Source organism: Fragaria vesca, linkage group LG5 (assembly GCF_000184155.1).
Source record: "Fragaria vesca subsp. vesca linkage group LG5, FraVesHawaii_1.0, whole genome shotgun sequence".
Taxonomy (NCBI): domain Eukaryota; kingdom Viridiplantae; phylum Streptophyta; class Magnoliopsida; order Rosales; family Rosaceae; genus Fragaria; species Fragaria vesca.
The window spans coordinates 22,483,459-22,496,719 of NC_020495.1; the positions used below are offsets into that span (position 1 = coordinate 22,483,459).

At 35.4% G+C, this 13,261-nt stretch overlaps 1 pseudogene across 1 annotated transcript in view; it reads left to right on the plus strand.

Moving 5' to 3' along the window:
* The window catches only part of LOC101301394, a 32,415-nt pseudogene continuing 19,154 nt past the window's right edge, over window positions 1-13,261 (plus strand). The window contains exons 1-26 of the transcript XR_184737.1: window positions 1-262; window positions 1,241-1,344; window positions 2,208-2,342; window positions 2,422-2,472; window positions 3,016-3,110; window positions 3,195-3,312; window positions 3,791-3,892; window positions 4,025-4,213; window positions 4,337-4,497; window positions 4,777-4,947; window positions 6,113-6,202; window positions 6,305-6,629; window positions 6,772-6,875; window positions 6,980-7,072; window positions 7,862-7,929; window positions 8,772-8,892; window positions 8,976-9,182; window positions 9,300-9,503; window positions 9,625-9,734; window positions 10,511-10,607; window positions 10,736-10,825; window positions 11,587-11,751; window positions 11,826-11,900; window positions 11,979-12,398; window positions 12,554-12,898; window positions 13,114-13,245. The product of XR_184737.1 is annotated as an uncharacterized LOC101301394 (transcript). The remainder of the gene's footprint in view (window positions 263-1,240; window positions 1,345-2,207; window positions 2,343-2,421; window positions 2,473-3,015; window positions 3,111-3,194; window positions 3,313-3,790; window positions 3,893-4,024; window positions 4,214-4,336; window positions 4,498-4,776; window positions 4,948-6,112; window positions 6,203-6,304; window positions 6,630-6,771; window positions 6,876-6,979; window positions 7,073-7,861; window positions 7,930-8,771; window positions 8,893-8,975; window positions 9,183-9,299; window positions 9,504-9,624; window positions 9,735-10,510; window positions 10,608-10,735; window positions 10,826-11,586; window positions 11,752-11,825; window positions 11,901-11,978; window positions 12,399-12,553; window positions 12,899-13,113; window positions 13,246-13,261) is intronic.

Here is a 13,261-nt window from a genome sequence, read left to right on the forward strand (position 1 = left end):
CTTACAGGAAAGCGTGAATAGAAGAAAGAAGAAACGCCTTCTTGAGTTTCTATTCCGAAAGCAAAAAGAAAATTCTGATTTCCAGGAACGGCGATTCTGCATTTGTCCGAGTTGCGGTTTGGTTTTTCCGGCCGGTGATGAGATAGCGAATTCCGGCCGGCGAAGATGTTGGAGGATCAGGTGGCGAACCTCTTGCAGAGGTACCTGGGGAACTACGTGAAGGGGCTCAACAAAGAGGCCCTCAAGATCAGTGTCTGGCAAGGTTCGAATGCTTTCTTCTTCTTCTTCTTTGTTTGATTTAGCTAGTGGTTTATTGAAGGTTTTTGATTGATTGCGTGGTTTGATTGTGAATTGGAGTGAGGATTTGGTTTTCGAGTGATGCGGAAGTGAGGTTTTGTTAGGGTTTTAGGTTAATTCAGGACCAATGGCAGTGTAAACTTAATCGAGAATAACCGAAATGGACTCTGCTACTAGAACAAGAATGGAAAAGAAGGAATTGAATTGAATGGGACTTAGTAATGTAGAGAGATGAACAATTTTAGTTGAAATCTCTACTCCATTGTTTTATTATTGTTGATTTATGGGGTACATTAATCGAGCTTTATCATACATAAGCTATTTTGAGCTTTGAGTAGCTTTTAACTATCATCTTCAGCATTATCACTACTCCCACTTGTCAGTACTTTGATTTCGAGCTTTGAGTAACTTGTCAACTTGTCTCGAGCTTGAAACATACATTAAACTGTTGGATACTAGCGCTTGTGTTTAGCATGATTTTAGCCCATTTTCATTAATAGGTGGATAGCTCTAGGATGTAGAAACTGTTTAGAGTTTAGGAGTTTAGCTCAGGGGTTAAAAATGCTAGGCTCAAAGGCATTCAATTTCCTGGGAGCAATTTGTCAGCATTACACCGGCTCACACAAACAAAAAAGGAGGACTTAAGCTGACAATTTACAATTTTTTCTTTGAAATTGAAACTGAGAATTCACTTGAGCTACAATTTTGTGGGTCTCAGTATGTAATACTCCAAAGTTCCTTTAGGAAACCAGCTAATATTAGAAATATTTTGAGGGCCATTGACTGGGTTTTAGGGTCAATAGGTTAGTTTTACTTTTTGTTTGAGTTGTCAGTGGCTTTGCATGTGGTTAGTCACCCTAGGTTGGAGAAATACAGTCACACATTGCCTAACACTCTGAGGGTGGATAGTTATTATTATTTACTTGTCTGAAATGTGAATCAGGTGATGTGGAGCTAACAAATATGCAGTTGAAGCCCGAGGCACTGAATGCGTTAAAATTGCCTGTGAAGGTCAAGGCAGGATTTCTTGGATCCGTGAAACTTAAGGTGAGGCACATTATTTTTTCTCTCATTATGTTGAGTTATTCTTTTGTTGAATGTTGTTCCACTTAGTTATGGACGATATGTCGACAAATTCAAGTCATATTCATAATGAAACAGAAACAAGAAATTTGAATCCAATATCATCATTCTTCAAGCAATATTCTAGTTGTCTTTGAAACATTTTTTTTTTAATGAAAAGACAATGAGCTTCTGAATTGATATGCAAGTATCACATGTCATTGTCTCTTTGTTGAGTGTCTCGTAAGCTTTTTGTTGCTCATGTATAAGAATAAATTGATGTATGCATCACTTTCGGTAATTGGAACAAAAGAATAATGCTGCTGTTTGTCTGGTTTCATGAAATACCTTATAAACTTAAATCAACGCAATGCATGATGCACTATATAGAGAGGAATTTCATGTTTAAGGTGTGAGTTTCTTGAAATAAGGTCTCATCTTTAGAGTTTCATTTGACGTGGAAGGGTGAGTCAAGTTCAATTTTTGACCCACTTTTTGTTGTTGAAGGGAAGTATGATTTGCTTTTTTTTTGAATTTTGAATTTTTTTATAAATTTATTATTTCTGAAAACAAAAACTAGCTCTGCATCAACCACAGGAATCTCTAACAGGGACATGTAGTAAATTATACTGCTGAATTCATTTTGTTGTTAAGTGAGGCGTATTTATTGTGTAAATCTCTTTATTACTCTCTTTGAATATTCATTGGATTTTATATCATAGTTGTAATTCTTATTCTTTGAAATATCTTATTACTAATCATTTTCTCATACTGATTTACTGGATCCGCTTTGTTTATGCTGTTTACTCCATTTATCGAATGAAGTATTTTTGATTCTTTGAACTAAGGTTCCATGGAGCAGGCTAGGCCAGGATCCGGTGTTAGTTTCTTTGGATCGCATATTTCTATTAGCTGAGCCTGAAACGCAAGTTGAGGGAAGTAGTGAGGATGCTGTACAGGAAACTAAGAAAAACCGAGTGCAGGTGAGACATGGTAATTAAAATCTGTGTGTGTTTGCCAATGCATATTCTGTGAGAGTCTGACTCTTTCCCTTCTTAATAGGAAATGGAACAGAAGTTGTTGGAGAAGGCACAACAAATGAAGTCAGACGTGGTGAGATATTTAAGTGGAAACTGGCAATATTAGTGTACCGCTATATGTTTGTGTATACATATGTATGTAGTATGTATTGTGAATCTCTGAAATTCATGTCTTAAATTATTATTTTATTTTCTTTAGAAAAATGTTTTAATGTATTATTTAATTTTCTTTTGAAATGAAGAGCTTTCTTAGGTTTTATATATGTCTAGTGCTTCTAAGTCTCTTCACTTGGGGTAATTCTGGTTTCTCTTTATCACTTTGAAAATGTTTATGGAGGTACTTCTTCTGGTTTAACTCATCTTGGGGGAACTTTAAGCTGAGTCTTAAGCATACATGATGAATAGCAGATGCAATTGTACGACTCAAGCTACATCAAACTCCTCTTATTATAATATATTAACAATGGTAGTTAATCAGAAGTCAGTAGGTTTATCTTTGATACAATTTCAGAATATGCTAACTGTTGACGTATTTCTATGTTTGGAGATTTGTTCTGTTGGAACTCCTATGTTCTTTATCAATGATGGTTTTAATTATTTAACTTCTTCCTTGAAGAATAAATCATGGTTGGGATCCCTGATCAGCACAATAATTGGAAACTTGAAACTTTCGATTTCAAATATTCACATCCGATACGAGGATCTTGAGAGGTAAAACTAGACTAAAATTTTCCTCCTTATTCTTCTTATAATATATATATCTTGCATGGATGCCTTATGTCTTCAATGTTGTAGCAATTTTGGTCATCCGTTTGCAGCGGGCGTAACGTTGGAGAGACTTTCAGCCATGACAGTTGATGATACTGGAAAAGAGACGTTTGTTACTGGGGGTGCACTAGACCGTATTCTGAAGGTTACTTATGCTTATAAAAATAAAGTTGCTAAATAGTAATTGGATTATTTTCATTGATTTGAATAATTTAAGAAAAAGAAAAGAAGTAAAAGAATACAATATAATTTCAAGAGTAGAAACCAAGAATAGTTTCTTAGCTGTTTTTTCTTTTTTTTTGCTGGGCCTTTTAGGTCCCCCTGTAACAAAAAGAAAAAGAAAAAGAATAGTTTAAGTTAATTTTATGCTGAATCCCTGTATTATGTGGTACTTTTGATTACTTAGTTTGCTGTATCTAGAAAAGAGAGGCTTTTATCATGCGGTCCATAAAAGTGCTGATTGTTTGCATGCATTATTGGGAGTTGATTTTGCTTTTGGTTTTGTTGATTTTATCAAAATGTAAACAAATAAGCGTTGCTGTCTTTATGAATATCTTAGACTTAATATATTGGCCCCTACCCTACTATGTAGAAATTCATGATATTTCCCATCCGGTTTTCAGTCTGTCGAACTTGATCGGCTTGCACTTTATCTGGATTCTGATATTGCTCCATGGCATGTTGACAAACAATGGGAGGACTTGCTTCCATCAGAGTGGGTTCAGGTATGCCCAATCAGCTCTCTATACTTGTTGATCCATGGAACACGTGCACACATATATTCAATTATATTTACACAGCGACACAGGTATTTTTTTCATATCTTATATTTAACATATCGGTTAATTTTACTGCAGGTTTTCAGATTTGGTACTAAAGAAGGTAAACCAGCTAATAAGTTGACCAGGAAGCATACTTATGTATTGGAACCTGTTTCTGGAAATGCTAAGTATTCAAAGCTACGGCAAAATGAATTTGCTGATATTGGTCAGCCTTTACATAAAGCAGCAGTTAATCTGGATGATGTGACTATCTGTTTGCCAAAGGTTCACTTTTTGTTCTGTCTTCATCAGTTTTATCCAGTGCTCTGGGCGGCTAACTTTAATTCTTCTCATGGATAACTGGTTCTTTTATGGTCTTCTTTTTTTTTTTCTCTTTCTTTTTTGCAGGACGGATACAGGGATGTACTGAAGTTAGCTGATAACTTTGCTGCCTTCAATCAGCGGTTGAAGTATGCTCATTATCGTCCACATGTCTCTGTAAAATCAGATCCCAGGTCTTGGTGGAAGTATGCTTATAAAGTTGTTTCTGACCAAATGAAGAAGGCAAGGTATTTGGATATGTTGTTTCTCTAATTTTCCTTTCCTTTGATATGTTCTGTTATGTCAGTCCCAAGTTTAAGACAGTAGAATCAAAAGGTCTTCACTGTCTCATTTGTTTTTTTACTCTCCTCTGAGTTTAATATCTCCAAATTTCGACCAAGACATGAGATTCAAGTGATATGTTCTACTAATTGAGTTTGGATATCCTTTTTATCCATTTTACATTTCAACAAATATAGTTTAGCATTCTTGTTTTCTTTTTGCTTAAAGCCTCATCTTTGTGACAGTGGGAAATTGTCGTGGGAGCAAGTTCTGAAGTATGCAAGATTACGTAAAAGATATATCTCTCTATATGCCTCACTACTTAGATCTGACCCTAATCGGGCAGTTGTTGAGGATAACAAAGATATTGAAGAACTAGATCGTGAACTTGATATTGAACTTATACTCCAGTGGAGGTACTGTCCTTTATTTTGTTTTTGTTTTTTGTGTGTAAAACTACTACTACTACTACTACTACGGGATTCCAGTCCCAAACTACTACTACTACTACTATGGGATTCCAGTCCCAAACTACAGCATAAGGAGCTAGTGAGCTACCAGTTATCAGTTACTACTTATGCTTTCCATTCTTTGTTGTTGACTATAATTGATGATCTTACTTTCTCTGTTTTTTTTTTTGCTTTCCATTTGTTTGTCGATGTGCTTAATGTATTATAGGAATATTTTGATATCATAATCTTGCTTTTTGTATAGCTAATCTTCATCTGTATTCCAAAAATAAAACAAGAATGCTTTTAGCGGATGAAGTATTTGAATACCTAATGTATACATCATAAATTTAAGTATCCTGGAATGTACCTAATGCAGCATCTATATAAAATAATGAAAAGTGGCTTTCACACTGAACACATTCGGAATACAGAAAAAGAAGTTAAAATTCCATCCATAATTGTATTGGCGGCCGTTTAAGGAAGTTGATGTTTAGAGTCATTCCAACTTTCAGTTCTTGTGCACTGGCTTCGGAAATAGGGTGAAAAGTAAAACTCCCTTTGTTTTAGCTGTTTTCTGGGTCACTTGGACAGAGTATAACAGGAAATTATTGAGAATTGTTAAGAGTAGAAAAACTGTAGGATCACATAGTCGGTCAGCTTTCTGGTCTTCTTGTAACTGCAGATTTGAAGAGGATTTCCTTTTTCAAATATTTTCAGCTTGCCCTGGTGGCGTGGCTTTATTTTCATTTGTATTTCTGATCCACTATTTTGTTCTTCAAGTTTAGAATTTTTATATATATATATTTTTATATTTATTTTTCTGGTAATGTTTCAAGTCAAAGGAACCCCCTAAGAAATGATATACCTAAGCAATAGTCCCTATATTTCCTCCCTATATGGATTAATGGTTTAGTTCCTCAAATTCTGTCTTGGAGTAATTGTGCAGTTAGAAAGATTGTATCCTTCTTTGTCTTTGTTTTTCCATTATTTAATACACTCACTATCAAATACTTCCGTTATTGTTTATTATATTATATTGTGATAATCTAACCAATATTCTCTATTTCCTCTATGGGCTAATAGTCTAGTTCCTCAAATGCCTTCTAGTAATATCGTATTATATTTGCAGGATGTTGGCTCACAAGTTTGTAGAGCAGTCATTAGAGTCAGAACAAGACTTGAGAAAACAAAAAGCAAAGAAATCTTCGTGGTTTGGATGGTAAATAGTTATTATGTAAAATTTAAAACTAGGTTTCTCAACACTAGTGTTATAAATTATGCTTGAGATTGCCTGCTTGGCTAACTCTATCTACTTGTCCAGGCGCAGTCAGTCTTTGAAAGATGAGAATGAGCCATTTCGTTTCACTGATGAAGAATGGAAGCAGTTAAATGAAATCATTGGGTATAAGGAAAGTGATGATAGACTGTTGGTCACAGTTGATGAAAAGAGGGATGCTCTCCAGACTTCCTTGAGCATTTCTATGAAACGTAATGCCACCAAACTTACTGATGAGTCTCAGAAGTGTCTTGCTGAATTATCGTGTGAAGGCATCGATTGCTCAATAAAGCTCTATCCAGAAACAAAAATTTTTGACCTAAACTTAGGATCATATAAGTTATCAACGCCAAACGGTCTCCTTGCCAAGGTAGGGTTGTCCTGTTCTGTGTTTTTCTTTTAAAATTTGGTGGTCTGATATCTCCAAAGTAGAACTGCAATCATCTTCCTAATTTCTTGATCTGACAAGAACAAATATATATATATATATATATACACACACACACACGCAGAGTGCAAGCGCTTATGATTCTTTAGTTGGCGTCTTCTGTTTCAAGCCTTTGACACCAAGGTGGACTGGAGCTTTGTTGCCAAGGCTTCTCCCTGTTATGTCACTGTATGTTTCTATTATTTGATCATTTTTTTTAGAACTTTTATCTTAACAGACGACTCTCTCTCTCTCTCTCTGTTGGTCTCATTCTGATTACATCTGTATGACAGTATCTAAAGGATGCAATTGATCAAATCATTAAGTTCTTTCGGAGTAATACAGTTAGCCAGAAGATAGCTATGGATACTGCAGCTGCAGTGCAGGTTCTTTTCACCTTATGCTTTTATTTAATATATGTAGTTCCTTAAAGTGGTGTCCAGTTTGCTGGTATTCAGCATGTTAACTATGATAGAATGTTTCACTCATTTGCATGTGTTGTTGCATATTATGGTTTATGTTGGCTAAAGTACTCCAATGCTGTTTGTTATTCATTAAGGACATAATATGATAGTTTAGCTATAAAAATTAACTATACTCATTGGACATAGCTGAATCACATCTCTAACAATTTTTAAGTTGTATTTTTTTTTTTTTTGTTAATATATCTCTCACAACAATTTATCTCCTTTTAAATATTTTAATGTTGTATAAGGGAGCAATTTTTTTTTTGTTAATAAGGGAGTATGTTTTAACTAAGTTATGTTTTTACTGCAATCTTTAAAGATATTGATGTCTCCACTGGTCTATTTTTTTTTGTCGAATACGGACTTTTGGTTATTTCATTCATGCCCATATGGGTATAGTGAATATCATGATGCGTATAATTCTCTAAAGCACAAAGCTAAGTACACCTCCCCTTGGTGGTTCCAGTGAGTTACAGAATTGAGAAAAATGCAGAGTGCGCTGTCAGGAAGCTGAATATCCTAAAGCCCTTTGCATATTTCCTGTTTCCCGATATTCCCAAAAGATGGAATAATTTGGCAACCATAGACAGCATCACTTTCCAAACTCCAATTTAAGTACTGCTTGTTTGTGTCATTAGATATATAACTGCCTTGGTTATCAAGATTTCACTCAATGGTGTAAAAAATATCTTGGTAATTATGTATCAGATGACCATCGATGGAGTCAAGCGTACAGCTCAGCAACAAGTGAACCGGGCATTAAAGGACCATTCCAGGTTTATAATTTTTTTCTTCTTCTGGTTTTTCTGATGTACTTTGAGCCACTTCAATTTAAATATCACAATCAAATCACTGTGAGGAACTCATTGATCATAACAGGCTAATGTAACTCTTTGACTGTTTGACAAGGAAGACAGGAAGTTTCATTTATGATGCTTTGAGTGGCTCGATTTTATAGTGAATAAGTCTGCACTTAGTGTTTTAAAATTCATAGTAGCATTTTATTTTGAGAAACTTTTGATGTGCTCTGAAATAAGTGCTAAGAAAGTGAAAATGCTATACTTGCTTGATGATTGATGGGATGGGAAGTACTTTTTACATTTTTCCTCTTTTTCTTTTTGCAATGGGTTGTTTTGTGTAAATGCATTGTAATTTGGTGTAGGTGGTTTTGGACTGGTGTGGGTTTGGCTTCACAATTGCTTCTCCTACCTTGCTCATGTAATTTTTTTTGGCTATGGGAGCCTACAAAAGAGGCAATTATTTTTGGCTTGCTTGATTGGAATTGAACTGTGGGTCTGGTATGAGAACATAGAGAAGTCGATCTACTTCTTTAGAATCTTTTTATCCTCTTTATGATTTTCAGAAAGAAGCAACACATTTTATGGTCTATTTAAGTCTTTTATTGAAATAGTTTAGGATTCCCTTTTGATAATCCAGTTGACTTGATTTTGGAGTGTACTCAGAGTTTTTCTTTTGGACAAATTATAGGTCTGATTTGGTAGGTTGTTCCTTTGGTGTTATTGTTTTGTTCTTTAACAGAAGTGTGCTTTCTTATTTAAAAAATGCTTAGGTTCCTTATATCTGTTCCATTCAATGATTTTTATCACTTTCATGTTAGGTTTTTGTTGGACTTGGATATTGCGGCTCCTAAGATTACCATTCCTACTGACTTTTGTCCTGATAATGTGCATCCTACAAAACTGATGCTGGACTTGGGAAATTTGGTTATTCGCACCAAGGTTGAGAACAAAGTTAATTCTTAAAGATTTAATGCTGTAGCTAGTTCTTGTTCAAATTAATGGAGCATGTGAAATCGTTGCAGGATGACCCTGATCATGGATCATTGGAGGAGCTAGATATGTATCTGCAGTTTAATTTGGTTCTAAGTGATGTTTCTGCTTTTTTGGTTGATGGCGACTACTTTTGGGGCCATTCTCCTTCAAAAAATTCTGCTGGTTCTTCCAACTCAAATGGTGTCAGTTTGTTGCCTTTTATTGACAAGTGTGGGGTAATTCTAACATTTCAACAGGTAACTACAATCACCTCTTAGCTTAAACATGAATAATATATATTCTTTTCGTCTTCACTATTGTAGTGTTCCTCTCCCATGTTTAAGGATTGAGATTTTAATTTGTATTGTATTCAGATTAGATTAGAGACTCCATCCTATCCTGCAACACGACTAGCTGTACGGGTCCCATCATTGGGGTTTCACTTCTCCCCAGCTCGGTATCATCGATTGATGCAAGTAGTTAAGATCTTTGAGGAGGAGGATAGTGAGAAGTCAGATCTCTTTGGCCCTTGGAATCAAGCTGACTTTGAGGGGTGGTCGTCTCTACTTGTTTTCAAGGTTGGTCCTCCTCCACTCTCTCTCTTTCTCTCTCTACAAACACACACACACACAAAAGAGCACGTCACATTTTGCTTTCTTTAATCATCTACCCTGGTCTTTAATTCTAATGTCATGATAGGGTCTGGGAAATAGGGAAGCAGTGTGGCAGCGACGCTACCTATGCCTAGTTGGTCCTTTCCTTTATGTACTGGAGAGCCCTAGCTCTAAATCGTACAAGCAATGTATCAGGTTCCGTTTCCAACTTTTCTAAATTGAGTTGTAGAGGGACTGCATTTACGTAATATATGTTTTTCAGTTATGATCAGTAAATAAGATGCGCATGCACTGTCAAGTGGAATGGTTTTGTGTTTTTTTACTGAATTTAGGTTGGCCAACTGACAATAAATATTACACAATTATAGTTCAAGAAATAGGCTGCTGTCATTTCAGAGATGCTTCAGCATTTTTTTTTTGAAAGTGGTGTTAATATTACAAAAGTTTCTCTTTGACTTTACACAACTTCCACATTTTGCGTGTGTTGTTATTAGTATTTTTCCGTTCAATTTTTGAGCTCAGCTCTGTTTCATTTAAGAAGACTTGATGCAACAAAATGCAATTTTGATATTTTAATGTATTATTATACTATATAAGAGTAGGAATAAGGAACAAAGAGACGGCCACTTAGATTTTCTGTGAAGTTAAAAAATTCATCCTCTCTTTTTCTTTCTGTTCCTCTTGTCTTGAGCTGTCATATAGGCCACTTGTATGATACTATATATCATTTGGCTTGGTTCATTTCAATTCACTATAGTCACACTCTTTCAATAAGTCTATTAGTTTGTCTGATTGGTTTTTAGTAAGTTACATGGATTCACTTTTATAAGCTTTCTTTGAACTTGCTATATTAATCAACTTTTTTATAACTTTATTAGTTCATTTGAAATTACAATCATCAAGTACTATGTAATTAAATCTGCAGAATTTTATCAACTGTAATCAACTTCCAAGTGATATGCTTATTTCAGCTTGCAAGGGAAACACATATATCAGGTTCCCCCAGAGTGTGTTGGCAATGCCGATCTTGTTTTGGCCATCTGTGATTCTACACGAGCAAATAACAAGGTTTATTGTAGCTCCATTTTAGAAAAAAAAAGAGAGTTTATTCATATAATCCCTTAATACTGTTTGTTATTTAATATTTTAATTTATAATCACCCTAGTTAGATATCTCATTTATATAGGTTGTGGAGGATGCAAATGCACTAATCTTGCGATTTGATTCTGATGATTCAAAGAAAACTTGGCATAGCCGGCTGCGGGGAGCTGTCTATCATGCATCGGTAATCCTTCTTTATTTCTCGAGTGATCTTTCATTTATTTTGAAGCTAACAACATTTCATTTAGCAAAAAGAGCAACATAGCTTTATACTATGCTTGTTGCTCCCTGTGATTTACCTGGTTTCAGTGTCATCCTGTTGCAATTTCGAAAATATCAGTGTAAATTTTCATATCTGCTTCAATTTTAACCAACTTTCTGACTCATTGTTAGGCAAGATGTTTAGTGATGATGTCCCAGTAGTAACCCACAACCTAACCTCTTGGAGAGAACTTTTGGGACTTCAGATATTTTCAGCGGTTTGGTACCCAATCGCCTAATTATCTGGGACAAGTTTGGGGACGTTTAGTAAGGTTTAGGGTGTCATGGATACCAAAATTCTGAAACTATTTAAGAGCCTGAAAATTCAAAAGAACCTGGGTCATGAGTTGAACAAGTGAAAAGAACTACAGATGGTTTAGCGGTTTGGTACACAATCGCCTGGTTATCAGTAAGAAGTTTGAGGACGATTAATAAGGTTTAGATTGTCTTGGATACCAACCCTGAAACTATTTGAGAGCCTGAAAATTCAAAAGAAGCTGGGTCATGGGTTGAAACAAATTAAAAGAACTACAGATGGTTGGGTTGGAATTTAATTTAAAGAACTTGGGGTGTCATTCTTAAATCACGTTCATGACACTGTAGCACCATCAAAAGTGGGATGATATGGCAGTAGAAATGTACAGATATCTTATCATTATTATTATTATTATTATTATTTTGCAGGGTTTTGCTCCTGTAACTGGTCTATCTGATACTTCATCAGAATCTGAGGATTCAGTAATGGAGCTCAATGGAAATCATGATATGGGTGATTTACCGAAGATGGAGAAGATATTTATTACTGGTGTTCTTGATGAACTAAAGGTCTGCTTCAGTTATAGTTATCAGGTAAGCGTAAATCTGGAATTTTAATAGAAAGTTTTCTGGCAAAAGTCAGATCTAACAGAGCTGCATGTCTATAGCGTGACCAAAATATCATGAAGGTGCTCCTAACTGAAGAAAGGCGCTTATTTGAATTTCGAGCCATAGGTGGTCAGGTGATATATTCACTGAAACTGTTTGTCTAGTGTTCATTCTTAGTATTTCCATATCTAGAGCATCTATTTTGTACACAGGTGGAGCTATCAGTTAGATCAAGTGACATCTTTATTGGAACTGTTTTAAAATCTTTGGAGATTGAAGACTTGGTTTCTGGGCATATCTTTTCCCAGCCGCGTTATCTGGCAAGATCATTCATCCATAGTGCTGCAACACTTACAACTTCTGATGCCCCAGTAAATCAGAGTTTTGATGGCTCTGGTTCAATCCCTTCGGAAGGCGATGATAAATTCTACGAGGCAACGGATAATTTGGTCGACTCTGAGAATATATTATTGAAACCCCCTAGTTTTACTCGTATTTCTGGTCTACTCCCTAGTGATGGAGTTCAAACAACAAAGGACATTGCACGGGATGATTCGATGGATAGCTTTGTGAAAGCTCAAGTCGTTATATATGACCAGAACTCTCCTCTGTATCATAATACAGATATGCAGGTAAGTAATTAGCTTTTGGTGGGATATTTAGCATTGGTTCAGCACATTGTTGCTTGAGTAGGTTTTGTTTTGTTTGGTTCTTGTTTTTTTTATTTTTTATTTATTTATTTTATATATATTTTATATTAATTTGTTCTTTTGTGCGGTTGATATAGGTCACAGTCACCCTGGCTACCCTATCATTTTTCTGTCGTCGACCAACAATTCTTGCGATACTGGAATTTGTAAATTCAATTACCATCAAGGATGAAAGCTGTGAATCTTTCAGCGACAGCTCTTCAACAGCTGTTACGAATCGTGATAGCAGAGATGATGAGGTTGATGGTTCTCAATCAATGGCAATCAACGAGCCTTCTGTTAAAGGATTGCTGGGAAAGGGGAAGACCAGAGTCGTTTTTAATATAACATTGAATATGGCCCGTGCTCAGATTTTATTAATGAATGAGGATGAAACTAAGCTTGCTGTTTTGTCACAAGATAATTTGCTAACGGATATTAAGGTGTGCTCATGTTTATTTGTTCCTCATTACTTGGTATATATTCTTGTTTGGAGAAAGAAATTCACACTCCCAAATATGCAATCCACAGTCCTCCTTTCCTTTTTTTTGGTTGAAATTCCTATGAATGGACAAATTTAAGTCACTAAAAAAAATAGGGAGTGTGACTTTTTTATTAAATTTTTCTGTCTCACTGTTCTTAAACTTTTTGTGTTAAGGTATATCCATCCTCTTTTAGTATTAAGGCATCCCTCGGAAATCTTAAAGCAAGTGATGAGAGTCTTCCAAGCAGCCACATGTATTTCTGGGCGTGTGATATGAGAAACCCTGGAGGCAGCTCATTTGTTGAGGTTCTCTCTCTCTCTC